The following is an 8,424-nucleotide window of genomic DNA, read 5'->3' as shown; positions in this document are numbered from 1 at the left end:
GTTTGTCACACAAAATGTTTCTGATCATCAAGCACATTTAACCATTAGTTAAATATAACACAAGTAAACACAAAATGCAGTTTTTAAATGATGGTTTTTATTATTTAGGGAGAAAAAAAAATCCAAACCTACATGGCCCTGTGTGAAAAAGTACATCTGCGAATGACTGAGGCAGTGAACCCTGAACTGTGTCTTTGTGTGTATATACAGTGGAGGAAATAATTATTTGACCCCTCACTGATTTTGTAAGTTTGTCCAATGACAAAGAAATGAAAAGTCTCAGAACAGTATCATTTCAATGGTAGGTTTATTTCAACAGTGGCAGATTGCACATCAAAAGGAAAATCGAAAAAATAACTTAAATAAAAGATAGAAATTGATTTGCATTTCATTGAGGGAAATAAGTTTTTGAACCCTCTAACAAAAAAAGACTTAATACTTAGTGGAAAAACCCTTGTTTGCAAGCACAGAGGTCAAACGTTTCTTGTAATTGATGACCAAGTTTGCGCACATTTTAGGAGGAATGTTGGTCCACTCCTCTTTGCAGATCATCTCTAAATCCCTAAGGTTTCGAGGCTGTCTCTGTGCTACTCTGAGCTTGAGCTCCCTCCATAGGTTTTCTATTGGATTAAGGTCCGGAGACTGACTAGGCCACTCCATGACCTTAATGTGCTTCTTCTTGAGCCACTCCTTTGTTGCCTTTGCTGTATGTTTTGGGTCATTGTCGTGCTGGAACACCCATCCACGACCCATTTTCAGTTTCCTGGCAGAGGGAAGGAGATTGTCGCTCAGGATTTCACGATACATGGCTCCGCCCATTTTCCCGTTAATGCGATTAAGTTGTCCTGTGCCCTTAGCAGAAAAACACCCCAAAGCAAAATGTTTCCACCCCCATGCTTGACGGTGGGGACGGTGTTTTGGGGTCATAGGCAGCATTTTTCTTCCTCCAAACACAGCGAGTTGAGTTAATGCCAAAGAGCTGTATTTTGGTCTCATCAGACCACAGCACCTTCTCCCAGTCACTCTCTGAATCATTCAGGTGTTCATTGGCAAACTTCAGACGGGCCTGCACATGTGCCTTCTTGAGCAGGGGGACCTTGCGAGCCCTGCAGGATTTTAATCCATTGCGGTGTAATGTGTTTCCAATGGTTTTCTTGGTGACTGTGGTCCCTGCTAATTTGAGGTCATTAACTAACTCCTCCCGTGTAGTTCTAGGATTCTTTTTCACCTTTCTCAGAACCATTGACACCCCACGAGGTGAGATCTTGCGTGGAGCCCCAGAGCGAGGTCGATTGATGGTCATTTTGTGCTCCTTCCATTTTCGAACAATCGCACCAACAGTTGTCACCTTCTCTCCCAGCTTCTTGCTAATGGTTTTGTAGCCCATTCCAGCCTTGTGCAGGTCTACAATTTTGTCTCTGACATCCTTGGACAGCTCTTTGGTCTTTCCCATGTTGTAGAGTGTGGAGTCTGCTTGATTGATTGATTCTGTGGACAGGTGTCTTTTATACAGGTGACTAGTTAAGACAGGTGTCCTTAATGAGGGTGAATAATTGAGTAGAAGTGTCTAACCACTCTGTGGGAGCCAGAACTCTTAATGGTTGGTAGGGGTTCAAAAACTTATTTCCCTCAATGAAATGCAAATCAATTTCTATCTTTTATTTAAAGTTATTTTTTCGATTTTCCTTTTGATGTGCAATCTGCCACTGTTGAAATAAACCTACCATTGAAATGATACTGTTCTGAGACTTTTCATTTCTTTGTCATTGGACAAACTTACAAAATCAGTGAGGGGTCAAATAATTATTTCCTCCACTGTATACATACATACACACACACACACACACACACAGTAGACCCCGCAAAGACACAGTTCAGGGTTCACGGCCTCAGTCATTCACAGATTTTAATAATTGTTAGCGGAAACTGCAAATATCCTCCACAATTTTTTATGGCTTTTTTCGTGGCAATTCTGCACTGTAGAGAGAATAGTAAGCAACCGTAGAGGAAAACACGGCTTGGGATGGTGAAAGTAGCCAATCCGAGAGTGTTGTACTCTACTAGAATTTGAAACTGCAACTCCCAGCAGTGGCTCTGATTGGTCTTCTGCTGAGAATGTAGAGGCTGTTGGAGTCAAAGGATGTCAGCACGGCTTTTAAAAAGGGGGCTAGTGACCAAAAGGACAAAAAAGTTTTTGTAATTTGTGTTTCAAGTTCTTGTCTCTCTGCCTGCCTACGGTTGGTTTACCTGTACTTATTTGTTTTGTCCTGGATCATTTCGTGGTTGGGGTCTGAATTGTCTGCCTGTGTATGTGAGGACTGTAAGTGGATTCATTGTCATCCTGCCAATAAAAGAGCTCCTGAACCCATCCACCCGCCTTCACCATTTCAGAAACTACTGGTAGGACTATCTTTACATTCCCATTCAACGTGCAGATCTCTGGACTATCTATTTTCATCATTACATTTCATCCATTGCCATTTTTAATGGACTTTTACTGGGTGTTTTGTTGGCGCTTTGTTGTATTAAATGTATAATCGCCATAAGGGGAACAGGGGTGGTATCATTGTTTCCATTTGTTTTTATTACATTCTTTATCTGCTGTTTGATTACAGATTTGCTTCGTTTTTCTCTCCGTTTGTCAGTGCGTGCGGGTGGGTCAGGTCAGGGCTGGGTGCGTCCCTGGAATCACCACCATAAAAATAAATAAATCACCCTCTTCTCGACAGTGTAAATCTTAGCAGCTCCAGACCGCTACAGCATTATTCATTTCTCCTTGCTCCTGATTGACTGCTGGCCTGTGACGCATCTCCAACTGAGTGTTCTCGTGTTTTCCATTTTGTTCTTCTTAATCCTTAAACCACCGCAACTGGCTATAGTCGTCTCCCAGTGCCATTTGCCAGTACGTAGGATCCGAGTATATTCAGAGAAGTACATTCATTGAACACCGGGACCGGCTATTGTCGGTTCCCAGTGAAATTTACCAGAACACCGGAGCTGATCAGTCAGTGCAGTACATTTGTTGTGCTGCCAGCTCATGACCACTAACGACCCCTATATATATATATATATATAACTGCTCAAAAAAATTAAAGGAACACTTTGAAAACACATCAGATCTCAATGGGAAAAAGAAATCCTCCTGGATATCTATACTGATATAGACTGGGTAATGTGTTAGGAACGAAAGGATGCCACATCGTTTGATGGAAATGAAAATGATCAACCTACAGAGCCCTGAATTCAAAGACGCCCCAAAAATCAGAGTGAAAAAATCATGTGGCAGGCAAGTCCATTTTGGCAAAATTTAATTGCAGCAACTCAAAATTGTACACAGAACTTTGTATGGCCCCTGTGTTCTTGTATACATGCCTGACAACATCGGTGCATGCTTCTAATGAGATGACAGATGATGTTGTGGGGGATCTCCTCCCAGATCTGCACCAGGGCATCACTACGCTCCTGGACAGTCTGAGGTGCAACCTGGTGGCATTGGATGGACCAAAACATAATGTCCCAGAGGTGTTCTATTGGATTTAGGTCAGGAAAGTGTGGTGGCCAGTCAATGGTATCAATTCCTTCATCCTCCAGGAACTGCCTGCATACTCTCACCACATGAGGTCAGGAATTGTCGTGCACCAGGAGCCACTGTACCAGCATAGGGTCTGACAATGGGTCCAAGGATTTCATCCTGATACCTAATGGCAGCCAAGGTGCCTTTGTCAAGCCTGTAGCGGTCTGTGTGACCCTCCATGGATATGCCTCCCAGACAATCATTAACCCACCACCAAACTGCTCATGCTGAATGATGTTACAGGCAGCATAATGTTCTCCATGGCTTCTCCAGACCCTTTCACTTCTGTCACGTGCTCAGGGTGAACCTGCTCTCATCTGTGGAAAAACAAAGGGCACCGGTGGTGCATCTGCCAATTCTGGTATTCTATGGCGAATGCCAATCGAGCTGCATGCTGCTGGGCAGTGAGCTCAGGGCCCATTAGAGGACATGGGGGCCTTGGGTCACCCTCATGAAGTCTTTCTGGTTGTTTGGTCAGAGACATTCACACCAGTGGCCTGCTGGAGGTCATTTTGTAGGGCTCTGAAAGTGCTCATCCTGTTCCTCCTTGCACAAAGGAGCAGATACTGGTCCTGCTGATGGGTTATGGACCTTCTATGGCCCTCTCCAGCTCTCCTAGAGTAACTGCTTGTCTCCTAGAGTAACTGCTTGTCTCCTAGAATCTCCTCCATGCCCTTGAGACTGTGCAGGGAGACACAGCAAACCTTCTGGCAATGACACGTATTGATGTGCCATCCTGGAGAAGTTGGACTACCTGTGCAACCTCTGTAGGGTCCAGGTATCGCCTCATGCTACCAGTAGTGACACTGACTGTAGCCAAATGCAAAACTAGTGAAGAAACAGTCAGAAAAGATGAGGAGGGAAAAATGTCAGTGGCCTCCACCTGTTAAACCATTCCTGTTTTGGGGGTCATCTCATTGTTACCCCTCTAGTGCATCTGTTGTTAATTTCATTAACACCACAGCAGCTGAAACTGATTAACGACCCCCTCTGCTACTTAACTGACCAGATTAATATCCCATAAGTTTCATTGACTTTATGCTATACTCTGATTAAAAAGTGTTCCTTTAATTCTTTTGAGCAGTATATATATATCTCAAAAATACATTATCTATAAACACTGCAGTTAAAGGCACAATTTTAAAGATCTTTATTGACTCATTTATTCTGGAATGCACTGTTTGTACATGTCAAGAAATTAAATTCTGTTGTTTTTAATAAACTGCCACTTTCCTCATTTAAAAGTCTTGCTTGTCTGCCTTTCTCACCCTAATCCATCCACTGTGTTTGAAATGCAAGATGCCTCAAAAAGGGAGAATGATGTGGACTGCTGACACAGGGCATTACGTTCATTATTTGCCAGTTTAAACACCTTGTAAATATCTGTATTTGTCAGAAATGTTGCTTTAAGTATAAAAGTGTCCACTGTAAAGTGGATAAGAGATGTTGTTGCATGCATATTTCATCAATAAATACTACAGCTTGCTGCTTTTTTATATTTTTGCAATTGCTCTATGGATTCAGCTTTTTGGGGGCACCATTTCTCTCATTCTGAAGCATTTAAATTATCCACATTTTTGATTTGACAGGTATTCTGCTTCACACAAAATGTATCTCTTACTAGACTGTGACAACTGTATTACACAGCACTTTCGTATATTATTCAGCATTTCATGATATTATAAGCATACTAAACTACAAAACAATTTTACACAGAGAAAAGTATTTGACATTAAGAGAACATATACAATAATACAATACACAATAATAGAATATATTTGTTTAATACATAAATGTTAATTTTCCTTATGACTTCTGTACACATCAAGCATCTTTAAATGTAAGTATATTAACATAGCACAAATCACTACTTACCCTATACTGCAGTAGACCAGCACAAAGTTCAAATTTAGTTCCTGCTTTCTGTTAAGTGCTTTTAGAAATGGCCGCAGCCTCCCATGACCCTGAATTGAATAAAAAGGATAATGTTATATCAGTAGACTCTGGGTTTTACTAGTGTAAATTTGCTTAAAAAATGGAAGAGCTAATTGTTTAAGCTCTCAGAATAGTCCTTTACACAAGTATTCAGTACAATTCAGTACTTCCTATTCCAAAAGAAACTCATATAACAATTGATAAAAATTGGTTTATGAGTCAATGTATTCATTATATGAAAAAATGTAAAAATATACAATATAAATGAGGCAGCTCAGGCTCTTACTTCAGGCAAGTACGCTAGAACCTGCATGAAGAAGGGGCCTGAGCTGTCTCGAATGTTTGCATATTGTAATCTGTTCAGTTAGCCCATAAAAGGTATCATTTTACTTCACTACTGCTTATCATTGCTTTACTAATGTAATAATACAAAGTACTGCAAGTTCACAAGTCGAAACTGCAAGATAATTCAAACTTATGAAAAACAGTAGGAGAAAAAAAAATCTGCAAATGTTCTGTCACAATCTCTGAATTGATGCAACTATTGGAAGGTACACAGGAACAGATAGAAAGATGTACATAGATCAATAAAGTCACCATGACTAGTAACCAATACAATATCAAACTGCTTAATGCAGCTGAAGGACAAATGAGTCTGAGGCTATCCAAGAGGCATCAGAAACAAGAAAAAGATCTATCTTGGACAAGATATCAGTCCATTTCAGGGAACTCCTACAGCGCCAATTTAGAGTTACTAATTAAACCAATGTGTGTTGTGGACTATGCCCGGTAGTTTATCCTGGCCAAGACCCCCAAGCCGCTAGATGGAGCCCTCCCTACAATGTGGAGATGCCCCGAATTCCAGCAGGGCATCATGGACTTTGGAGTTGTAATACACAGCCCTGCTGGATAACGTTGGGGCTGCCAGGAGACGCTGCAGGGAGGCACAGACATTTGCTTTTCCTAAAGCCCGTAAGTACTTGCAGGTCACGAGGACGGAAGGAATAAAGTACTAGGAAGTCACATGGACTGCAGATTAAGAAGCACTTCCGGGTCGTGTACTATAAAAGGACTGTGGGAGCTCCCAGACGGCGAGCTGAGCTGGGTGGTAGGAGGGCAATGTGTCTGGGAGTCGGAGGAGTGTTTATTATTGGAGTATTGTGTTTAATGAGTAGTGTGGAGTGGAGGGTGCTTGGTGCACATAATTATTATAATAAAAAAAGGAATTATTGCACTTTTACCTGGTGTTTGGCGTGGTACCTGAGGGTTCAAGGGAGCTATAGCGCCCCCTACTGCTACAGTGTATATTTTGGAATGTAAGAGGAAATGTACAGGATACCAGGAGAACATCTAAAGTTCACTCTGGCAAGGGTTGAAACAGAGGACTCCAAAGACATGGAGCAGCAGAACTACTCACTGCACCATATAGCTGCCAGGATTTGCAGTAGAAAGCATAAAAAGAAAAACATTTACTTTAAAAAATAGGAAAAGCCGTTTACTGACTGGATATTGTGTTTCTGTTAAAACTATGATGCAGTGTATACAAAAAATGGTTAGTAGTGGTGTTTACTCTGAAATTAACTTATAAAAGATTGTTTGTAATATGAAACAATGCTTTTTTTAGGTGAATTTTAGTATAGTTGTGACCGTAATTCACTAAATGATAGATTTTTTTCATTATTATATGTTATGTTTTAGAGCAAGGAATAAGTATTTATCATGGACGTTCAAATTAAAAATGCTTTACACTGAACAAATTCATTGTGCAACTCTTCACAATACCTATGAACAATGCATGCCAAAATGACTTACTGAATAGCATGTCTACGTAACATACACAATATACTTGCACCTGGGAAACAAAGAACAGGCATTTGTTTGAGACAGATGCAGTAGCCCTGGTTTTACACACATAATTTTATGTGCAGATACAATCAACACTTCACTGTGCCATATTAAACACATCTTCTATGAATGAATGAGGTGTATCTGAAAGTCATATTGTAAAGTTAACAAAGAGTGTTTTGGAAAGGTTACAGTCTTCAGACATCCTTTTTAAAGGTAATTCTGTGAAGCAGTGATACTGCAGAATTAAGAAATCCCATTGCTAGTTTTATTGAGCCCATTCATCTGTTTTTCCCACAGCCTTAAACTGAAAAAAATTGAATGTATATTTTGTCTGCAAGGAGCTCTAAATATGCTTCCATAACTGATTTCTACCTGAAAAATACATTGCCAGTAAGAACGACTAGATAACTAAAGGCCTAGTATACATGTACTTAGTTGTTCAGATACTTAAGCAAGTTAAATCATTGGCCTAAAGGGCAGAACTCTAAATAGCACTATGCCATAATCAGAATGTCTTATTTTAATTTGTTATATCACACAAAAAGGGATACTCTTCTTCTAAAAATAAAGGGCAAAAATTCACAAGAGGTTACTAATAGAGCTCTGTTCTATAGTGGGTGGCAAGGTATTTAGCACTACTGCCACATGGATCCAGCATCAAGGTTCAAACTCCACACATAGTGACATTGTGCAGACTTCACCCAGGCAGTAACAATGTCCGCATGGTTTTCCTCCTACATCCACAAAGGCATGCAGGTTAGTAGTTACTTGTGAATTTAAACTGGCAGAGTATCAGTTTCCACATGAGTGCACCCTTCTATGGACTGGTACCCTATCCAGAGATGGCTCCTGCCTTCTGCCTGGAGCTGCAAGAATAAGCTTTGGCTCCTAACAACATTGGACTGAACATGTTTGAAAAAAATTGTGATCTGTAATGAACACCAAACTAACATGACTTAACACAAATAAATAAATAATTATTTAGATTTATTTTTTGCAATTGTAGTTTGGGTGGAATAATGTACATGATGTTATGGGACAGAAATGAGTTTCCAACAGGAAAGTAC

Source organism: Polypterus senegalus, chromosome 7, assembly GCF_016835505.1.
Source record: "Polypterus senegalus isolate Bchr_013 chromosome 7, ASM1683550v1, whole genome shotgun sequence".
NCBI classification, from domain to species: domain Eukaryota; kingdom Metazoa; phylum Chordata; class Cladistia; order Polypteriformes; family Polypteridae; genus Polypterus; species Polypterus senegalus.
Note: the sequence above shows the minus strand (reverse complement) of the source record.